Here is a 10,418-nt window from a genome sequence, read left to right as displayed (position 1 = left end):
CGATCGCCGAACTGAGGAGGAGACGGGCGCCAGGACGCGCGGGGCAGGGCGCCGGGGTGGACGGGAGCTCGCTGGTGAAGCCAGGGCCCTGTCGGTGACGCGGGGCTCGGGGGTGTCCTCCTTTTACTAAAGCAGCACCGAGAAGTTTGGGGGCCTAATTAATACACACTTCTTTAAAGAACCAGGGCCCCGAGGAGGGTCCTCCGCAGCGGGTACAGACACCGCCCTCTAATGAGTCCCTGGCTCCCGGGTCCCAGACCCGCACACGGAAAAGGTCCTGACCCTAAAGCAGATTATTCTCAATGGGAAACGTGAACCTAGGAGGTCACCATCAGGAATAGCGATCATTAAACCTTTAGCGTCTGTACGTGTTGAAATTCTCGTAATTCTTGTGACCTACGTTTTGCATTCAGACACGTACAGTGTTTATTAGTGTAAGAAGGTTCAAGTCGGGGGTGAAACCTATAAACCCTGTCTCAAGAAAAGAAAAAGGTCCGCAGAGGTGGTTCAATCCCTTTACACCAAAGGGGAAAAAAGCTGATACGTTAGGGCCGGGGTAGGGGTGCAGGTGACCCTCTGGGTAGAGCACTTGCCATAGACAACCAACGCCCTCATTTGATTCCCAGCACAGCAAATAGCCAAAAACAAAAAGCTTTTGTGCATGTTTCTGTAAAATAAGACTTAACAGTGAATGTGAATTTTAATAGACTATGATAGTTTGGCCCTCAAATGGTGTGGTTAATTTATTGCATCTGGAGCCTTCTACTTTGCGTAAGGAGCCCACCTGACATCAAATCCTATCTGATTTTGCAGCCACTCCCCTAAATGGATACAAATGGTTGTGAAAGCTGTGAGCACCCGTTCTTGGTGTCTTCTCTCCTGTGTGGCTGTTTTGACCAGTAAGGACCAGAATTCCACTCTTGCATCGAGGTAAATTTTCAGAAGGGCTCCTTGCACTGTCAGTCTGTGAACAGAGACCTCTTTGCCTTTTAACTATAGTAGTTCATTCCTGTGTGTATGTGGAATGTTTGAGAAACCCGTTGCTCATACTTGCTTTCAATTGAGCAGTAAATTTATGATCTATAGTTTTGGGCAGCAAGTTTATAAACTAGTTTTCTGTTTGGTTTGGTTTGCTTTGGTTACCCAGGATTGAACTCAGGTCCTTGCCCTTGCGGGACAGGCAGTGGAACCACTGAGCTAAATCCCAGGCCCAGTTTTTTCAATTTTTTAAAAAGGTCTCAGTAAGTTGCTAAATTACCCAGGCTGGGCCCAAACTTAGGATCCTCCTGCCTCAGCCTCCCAGAGTACTGAAATGACAGGTCTATGCCACCACACCACATTCCATTGCTTTTATTAGCCACAGAGCAAGAAACAGGAGGCTTCAAAGAAAGGTGAGCTAATACTTCCATGGTTTCTCCTCTAGTTTGGTGTTTATGACGCTGAGATACTCCCTACCAGGAAAGTACAAGAGTCTGTTATTCCAAAACCATGGTTCCCAGAATCATTCCTTTGCTCTCTGAAAGTGATTTAGCAATCACGGAAGTACAAAGTGGGACTCACAAATTTAAGTGTGAGGAAATGTCGATTTGCAGCCAAGCTGTACGTGATCATCTTAAATCCATCTCAGGCCATGCAGTGCCTCTTCCTTGGGAACTAGCAGTTCTTTTGTTTTGTTTTGTTTTTGGTACCAGAGATCTAACTTGGGGCCTCACACTTGTACCGCTGTGCTTAATCACCCAGGCCTAGGAATAAGCAATTCTGAATGCCCCTGTGTTGCTAATCTCATTGAAATAAAATTTTTCCTAATTACTGCACATGATATAAAGTACATCCCACTAGGATGGAGAAGTAGGATCTATCGAAAAGGCTGTGGAGCTTTCAGAACTACCACAGCGGCAATGATGATTATTCCAGAAGAGCTTCCCTTTGGCGATAGTAGCCCTGGCCTAGTGTTTATCTTTTGGGCTACAGATTTGGAGTCTTAATTCAAACCTCCAAGTAACTCTGCAGAGGCTTCCACAGGTACACAGCAATGAAGCTGAGAAGGTTTTTAGCTACACCAGCATCGGGCGTGAGAGCAGACTGTTTCCAGGGATTCACTGTGTCCTTCCAAGCATCTCTAGAGCCTTTTGTTTTGTCATTCAGATTGCACAGCTGATTCCCCAGGCAGAAAAACAAGTGACTGTTTTATGCTACAGTTCTTTTAAGGGGCAACTGACAAGGAATGGCTTTTGGAAGCTAAAGCTCTTAGAAGCCCATCTCCTCTATGCAGGGTTTCATATCTGCTTCTAGTAAAGAAGCTGGGAAGGCAAAGAAGAAAACTGTTCTTATTGTCGCAGAAGGAACTGGTAAATGACGCATATACAGAAGTAAGAGAGGGTAAAATTTTAAAAAGTTTACTTTGCTAGCAAAGGATTGGTCTGCACAAGAGCTGTGCCAAATGATCCACCCTGGACTGGGTGACAATCTGCCTTTTGTGAGTTCTGCAGTCACGACCTGAGTTTAGGTAATAAGACACTCTAGTTCCCACAGTTCCTATCAAGTCATGGTCACAAGACGGTACAGTGTTAACCCAGGTGGAGCAGTGTCTTTCAGGATGTTTAGCTATTTCAGCCCACAAAGGTAGGGGTCAGAGGTAGGAAAGCAGGGCTGGTGATGTTCCTTTCGTCTCATCACTTTTATGGTACACCAGGGATTGATCTCAGGACCCCCTGTGCTTGCAAGGCAGGCGGCAGAACCACTAAGCTAAATCCCCAGCCCTGCAGAGTGCTGTACAGCTCAGGAACTGTTAGGTCGAACATTTGGTCTCATCCTGGGATGCGGCTTAGCACCTCAGGAATCTGTTAATTTTAAACTGGGGCTACATGCCTTTAAGATTCGATGGTGAAACCTTGGGTGTTTTTGTTAAGCAAAGCAAATTATAGAAGCAAAAGGCAGTTATTCCATATTTTTTTAACATTGTGTACGTTTCAGACCATTTACAAAAGTTCTGTCTGTCATTATCTCAAAGACCCTTGACAACATCGTCCCTGCTCTCTCAAGGGCCATTTTTCCCCCCAGTGAAAGGAAGAGATCTTGTAAATCTGCCCCTTAGCTCAGCCCTGCCAGAAGTGACTGAGGTCGTCTCCAGCTGGTCTCCTGTCCTCTGTGACTTCAAGGCCGGTAAGCGGGCAGCGTGGGCATCCGGCCCATAGCATGGCTGTTCCGCATCCACATCCAGGCTCCCCCAGGCTCCTCACTCAGTTCCGCCCTTGGTCTGTGCTCTGTGCTGGGAGGCAGGTGACACAAGTGCGGGGTCCAGCTCCTCACGGCCAAACTTGTGACACCCCTTCTCTGCCTCAGAGCTTTGCCGTTGTGGTGCTTCTCTGCCCTTCTGCTTTGGGACCCTTCCTCTGCCTCCCCCAGCGCCGCCTGGGGAAGTCACCTCCTGACAGTCTCCAGCCCTAGCCTGGGTCCCTGAGCCATTTGCTCTTCCTCTGCCACTGTCTCCTTCAAATGTGCTCCTTGTTCTTCTATCTGTTAAGTAAACACCTACACACTCAAATCAAACAGGACATGCAGAGCCTCTAATCCCAACTGCACAGGAGGCTGAGACAGGAGCATTGCAAGTTCAACGTCAGCCCAGGCAATTGAGCAAGACCTGTCTCCAAGTAACAAATAAAATGGACTGCAAATGGAGCTCAGTGCCAGGATGATCTTGGGTTTCACCCTCAGTACCAAAAAGAAATTTAAATTTAAATGTAGTAACTCGTGGATCCGGAAATTTCACATCTAAGAATGTATTCTGTGGGCATTGTCACGGGGCAAAAAAAAGGATCTTTTTTCTTTTTTCTTTTTTTCTCTTTTGACAAGGTCTCACTATGTAGTTGAGACTGACCAGGAACTCGCTATGTAGCCCAGGCTGGTCTCAAATTCGCAGCTGCTGCAGCACTCAGAAGGCTGAGGTAGGAGGATTCCTAGAGTTAAAAGCTAACCTAGATTACATAGTAAGTTCGAGTCCAGCCTGAACTGTAGAGCAGGACCTGATCTCAATAGAAAAAAAAAGATTTTTAAAAATAAAATATAAAAAGCAAAGCAGAAGATGCATCCATTTGTAAAAGAGACTCGGGTTTGTGTTTGAGGGATTTTGTTTGTTTTGGTACCAGGGATCAAACTCAGGACCTCCCTTATGAGGCAGGCACTGTGCCACTGAGCTAAATCCCCAGCCCCTTTTGCTGTTTTTGCACTTGTCAGCTTGTTTAGTTTTTAAAATCCAGGGTCCACCATGTCTCGCCTTTGCACCTGTACTTCCCTCTCTGTCCTTCCCGACTTCTCTGCCACCTTCGTCTCCTTAGAAATCAGCTCATCAAATCCTCCTCAGTCCCCACTCCTTCCTTAGTCCTTAGACACCTCCGCCCAGGTAGGATTCCTTCCCTGTAGTTGTGTGTGTGTGTGTGTGTGTGTTGGGGGGGTTGATATTTTGAGAGAAAGTCTCGCTGTAACCCAGACTGGCCTCGAACTCCGCAGTCCTCCTGCCTCAGCCTCCCTGGTGCTAGGCCTGAAGACCTGCACCACCACACCCAGCCCTTTATGGCAGTTGTCATTTTATAGTTAGTCCTCTTGGCAAAAATAAGGCCTGTTCAAGGACAAGGGTTTTTACTGCTTGTCCTGTTCTCCCAGAATTTATGCGGAGCACAAAGCAGGCCCTTGATAAATAATTGCTGCATGAATGGATGAACAGACAGATTAACAGTCAGGGCTCAGAATATGGTGCCAGCTGCACTAGGAGGTGCCTGTTATTTATTGGAGCAACAAACCTGTGTGCTGTGTCCGTCATCTCATCATGGCTGGGGAACTGGAAGCTTTTTTTTCTTTAGTTTTTTGAGACAGGGTCTCACTATGTAGTTGAGACTGACCTGAAACTCACTATGTAGCCCAGGCTGGTCTCGAACTCACAGCGATCCTCCTGCCTCAGCCTCCCGAGTGCTGAGATTACAGGCATGTGCCACCACGCCCAGCTGGAAGCTTTTTGATATTTGCCATTTTAATGCTAGGGGAGAAACCTAATTACATGTGCCTTTGGGTCCACCCTCAAAGTGCTAGATTAGCAAATAAAAATACAGGTTGTCCTCTTAAATTTGAATTTCAGATAAACAAGCAATATTTTTTTCATACATGTCCCAAGTACTATAGCCAAGGGCTCTGTCACTGAGCCACAAGCCCAGCCTCCGAAAACTGTATTACCAAGAAAAAAAGGTAAGCTGGATAAGATGTAGGCCTGTAATACTAGCACTTGGGAGACTGAGGCAGGAGGATCCCAAATTCAAGTCCATCCTGGGCAATTTAGCAACTTAGTAAGAACCTGGCTTAAAGTAAAAAATCAAAAGGACAGGGATGTAGCTCAGTGCAAAGATCCTAGTTTTGATCCTCAGTACCAAAACAACAACAAAAACTAAAAATTATTTAGAAATTCGTATTTCCTGCCACCTGCCTCGCAAATGCAAGGTCCTGAGTTCGATCCCTGGTGTCAAAAAAAAAGAATTGTCCAATAGAATTTCGTATTTGATGTAATTTCTTCAGTGCTAGTACTACCTAATAACTGACTTCCCAAACCCCATCTTCCTACATTCAGATCCAGTAATTCTTAGGTAATTTTATGAACAATGCAATTTATCGTCTTTATTATACAGACAACCGGTGCCTCCCAACTCTGCTTGCTAAAATTGTTAACCCATTTTTAAAGCCATATGTCAAGCCCTTTGCTTTTTTCAAAATCTGTTCTAGTTGGGCAAGAGAGGTAAAGTCTAATGAATGCAAAGCTGGCTTCAGCCGCCGCAGGCCCTGGCTGAGGGACGCGCAGTCCCGTCTGACTCCGAACCCGTCCTGCTCAGGTCTGCATGGTCCTGTCAGGGAAGGCAGTGGGGACCAGGTCTCGCCTGTGCCCTGCCAGCTGCTAGGCAGCCCTTGGATCTGTTGGTCTTATAGCAGGAAGGAAGCGGAGGCCACGCAAGGCAGGCACAGCCTCAAGTGTCTGTCTCAAAGCCACTGAGCCGGGACCCTGGGTCCTGTCCCTGGAGCTCGGGGAGGGTGACAGTGTTGTGGGCACACTCGCATCCCTTGCAATTAACTTTCCCCATGGTGGAGGGACAGTACAATGAGGTGTCACTTCTTTAATCTCCAGGCCACAAGCTGAGCACCATCCTAGTGGCCGCCCCTGGGGAGGAAAGGGGGTGTGACAGCTTCAGGTCAGAGGTGTGTGATGGTGGAGAACCCCGGACAGGGCATGTCCGGGTGGAGACCAAGTGCCCATCGTCCTGGGCCTAGGCCCTTGGCCCGCTTGCTCCCCTGCAGCTCCATTGGAGGGAGGACGCCTCTGCCCCCAGCAGAGCAGGTGGGTGTGCGCAGGCCGACCCTTCTTTCGGGATGCACAGAAGAGACCGAGCGTGTCCACAGCTTTCCCCGGGGAAGCCCCATACTTGTTTTTATTCAACGAGGCCTTCCAAGAAACACTCCTGGTGAGATTCAGCAGAGCAGCAGAGCAAATCCCGTGTGGTCACTGCAAAAACCCCGAGGTGCAGCATGTTGCCAGTCTGTTCTTACCGGAAAGACAGCCGTGGACTGCTGCTGAACTTGTAAATCACAGTAACTTCTCACCTGAAGAAGATTAAAGAGAATATCAGGAAATGGAAAGCCATCCCTTGTTCTTTGATAGGAAGAAGCAATATAGTGAAAATGGCCATACTTCCAAAATTGTTATGACTCCATGCAATCCGAATCAAAATTCCAACAGCGTATCTCATAGACTTAGAAAAAAACAAATCCTAAAATTCATTTGGTACCATAAGAGACCTAGAAAAACAGGCAATTCTGGGCAACAAAGGCAAGGCAGGGGGCATCACAATCCCTGACTTTAAATGATACTATAAAGCCACAATGATAAAAACAGCATGGTGCTGGCAAAAAACATACCTGAGAATCGATGGAACAGACTACAGGATGCAGAAACAACTCCAGACACACTCGGCCACCTCATCATTTTGGGGGAGTGGGTACTGGGGATTGAACTCTGGACCTTGTGTTTGCAAGGCAGGCGGTAGAACCACTGAGCTAAATCCCCAGCCCTTTTTTATAAGTATATTTTTAGAAGTTTTTTTTTTTTTTTTTTTTGCACCAGGGATCGAACTCAGGTCTTTGTGCTTGTGAGGCAAGCAGCAGAACCACTGAGCTAAATCCCCAGCCCACTTCATCTTTCACAAAAGAGCCAAACCCTCTGTGGAGGAAAGATAGCCTCTTTAATAAATGGTGCTGGCAAAACTGGCTTTCCATATGCCTAAGATTGAAACTAGACCCATTTCCTTCACCATGCACTAACCCAAAATTGAAATGGATTAAAAATCTAAATATTAAAAGAGAAACACTAAATTGCTGGAAGAGAGAATAGGTAGAATTCTTGAAGACATGGGAATAGGCGAAGAGTTCATGAACAAAACCCAGACTGCACTGGAGATACGACAGAGAATCAAGTGGGATCTCATCTTATTAAAACTTTTGCACAGCAAGAGAAACTTCCCAACAGAGCAGAAAAAAATTTTTATCAGGTGTTCAGATAAAGGACTATTATCTACAATATATAAAGAACTTAAAAAAAAAAATCAGACCCCATGAATTTAAAGACTCAATCCAAAACTGGGCATCGGAAATAAAAAGACACCTCTGAGATGAAAAATTAGAAACAGCAAATAGATATATGAAAAAAAACCGTTCAACATCACTGGTCATTCATGAAATGCAAATTAATTTTTTTTTTTTTTTAATCTTGTACTGAGGATTGATCTCAGGATTTTGTGCTTGGCAGGCAGGTATGGTGCCACTGAGCTAAGTCCCCAGCCTTTTTTTTTTTTTTTTTCCATGAAATACAAGTTAAAACAAAGCTGAGATTCCATCTCACTCCATAAAGAATGGCTGCTATCAAGAAATCAATAACAGGGCCAGGGATTTAGCTCAGTGGTTTCGCTGCCTGCCTTGCAAATGCAAGGGCCCGAGTTTGAGTTCGGATCCCTGGTACCAACAAAAGAAATCAATAACAAATGCTGGTGGGGCTGTGGGGAAAAAGGAACCCTTTTCTATTGTTGGAAGTGTAGACTGGTGCAGCCACCGTGGAAATAAGTACGGAGGTTTCTCAAGAAACTAAAGCTACAGGTTCCATTTGACCCAGCTATACTTCTTGGTATTTTCCCGGAAGAATTTAAAGCATCACACTACAGTGATACATGCACACCCATGTTAGAGCGGCATAGTTTGTAATAGCTAAAACTTGGAAACAGCCCAAATCTCAGCAACAAATGAGTGGATAAAGAAGATGTGTGTTTTTGTTGTTAGTGAAATGGAGCACTATGCCACAAAGAAGGATGAGCTTCAGACATTTGTAGCTAAATAGATGGACCTTGAGACCACACTCTTGAGTGAAATAAAATGGACACACGTTTAAAGACCGCATTGTTTCTCTGGTGTGAGAAACAAAGTGGGCATAAGGACTGAAATGTATAATGGATGCTGGGAAATAGGAAGAAAGTGTTCAAATGGCAAGGGGAACAGGAGGGAGGAAAACGTGAAAAAAAGTGAGAATAGGAAAAATGGAAACAGCTTCTGTACATAGGGGGCATGAGGAGGACTAGGATAAAATACAATTTATTTAAAAAACATTTCGCTGACGACTAGTAAGCCGGGGTGGGGAAGGTTATCTTATAGATTTATTCTCCTTTAAGAATTGACCTAAAAGGAGAGGACAAGTTTTCTGATCCTGCTTTACTTCTTAAATAAATCTGACCCATTTTCTGGTAATTTTTAGGATGCTATAATGTATCAATCCATCTGTCAAAGAGGATTTTGTTAGCTGCAGAATCCATTCGTTTTTAAACCTGCTGCACAGTGTTGATTTTATTCAAGTAGCTATTCCTTTTGTCCCCTCCCTAAGTCCAGTAACTGCGCCAGAGTTCGTACTTATTTTTTTAGGAATCCTATTCATCCCAACATTTGCCCAGTTACAGACTAGACCTGGGAACTGGCTTCAAATTTATTTTATTTCCGCTGGGAAGATAAAATGTAGAATCTGGTTCACATTCGGTTTTGTTCGGCCCAGGAGGCGCAAGGAAGGGCTATCAGTTTTGGGCAGGAAACGTATGGCGCCTTTAAGAGGAACCTGAGGTAATTTTCCATTGCCCGCCGCAGCGGATGGACGCGGCAGGGGGCGGGGGCGGAGTGCGGCTGCGCAGCGAGGCCCGAGCCTCTGTTGCCTGGATACCACCGCCCCCGCCCTCCCTTCCAGGAGTCTCGTTTCCAGTTTGTAATAGTTTGTTTCCAAGATGGCGTCTGAGGTTTATTTTTAGGGCGCCAGGAAAAAAGCGCATTGTGCAGCCTTGAGCTTAGCAGAAAGCAACTTGCGGTGTGTGGCTGTATTTAAGTGTGTCCCCTGTCAGTATTTACTCATCGTAGAGCACCACAAAAGTCCTTTCAGGGAGATGTTCTGGAGAGAACTCGGGAGAGCTGCAGCTGGGAGATGCAGGGTCTCTTGCGGCCTTTGCCTCCCTACCTTGGCTTAGGGCTGCAAAGTTGGTGCTAACGTGGTTGTTTTTTCGATAGGGGTTCTGTTGTTTCCTGTCAAACCAGCTCCAAAAGAATCCCTGGGATCTAAATTGGGCCGTGATATTTATGGAAACCGTATGAGCACACGGAGTTGTTAGGGTAACGCTCCCCTCTCGGTCTGTACGCCCGCCATGTGCGGTGCTGGGCGCGAACCCAAGCCTGGTGCCACGGCCCCTGGCCCTGTTACGATGTTTTAAAAATGCCTGCTTTTTCTTTTCCTTGAAAATTTGGCTCATACCCAGGTCCGATCTTACAGTACCATTATAATCATTAAAAGCTGGGTTTGGGGGTGGGCGCATAGCTGTAATACCAGTACTCTAGAAGGATGAGGCAGGAAGATCCCAAATTCGAGCTCAGCCTGGGCGATTTAGAGACTTAGGAAGAGCCTATCTCAAATTTTTGAAATAAAAATAAAGGCCTCGGTATCTCAAATTTTTGAAATAAAAATAAAGGCCTCGGTATGTAGGTGGGTGCCAAATGTTTAAGTTGTTAATTCCTTCAGTGACGGGAACTTTGTTTCATTTTGGTACCCCAGAAATATTTCTGCTTGTAAGAATCCCCCAAATAGGCCAGGGATTTAGCTCAGCAGCATAGCGCCTGGCTGGCAAGCAGGAGATCCTGACTTCGATCCTCGATTTAAAAAAAAAAAAAAAAATGTTGCTAAATAAAACTAATTAACATCTATTTAGGCTCTGTATTCTCCCACTGTGCTTTAAGGTAGAGACCTCTGTGTCCTCCTGTTTACAAATAGGGAGAGTCAGACAGCAGGAGATTAATTGCTGAGGTGCCTGCCATAG

The 10,418-nt window shown here is 45.7% G+C and overlaps 1 long non-coding RNA gene across 1 annotated transcript in view; it reads left to right on the top strand.

The window, feature by feature from the left end:
* The first annotated feature begins 21 nt into the window (after positions 1-21).
* The window catches only part of LOC104860026, a 29,548-nt gene continuing 19,151 nt past the window's right edge, over positions 22-10,418 (top strand). Inside the window, exon 1 of the long non-coding RNA XR_004516189.1 lies at positions 22-930. This is a non-coding gene — a long non-coding RNA (uncharacterized LOC104860026). The remainder of the gene's footprint in view (positions 931-10,418) is intronic.

The sequence above is a fragment of the Fukomys damarensis genome, unplaced genomic scaffold, assembly GCF_012274545.1.
Source record: "Fukomys damarensis isolate Sample0158 unplaced genomic scaffold, DMR_v1.0_HiC HiC_scaffold_7, whole genome shotgun sequence".
Lineage (NCBI taxonomy): Eukaryota > Metazoa > Chordata > Mammalia > Rodentia > Bathyergidae > Fukomys > Fukomys damarensis.
This window is presented reverse-complemented; position numbering and strand designations above follow the sequence as displayed.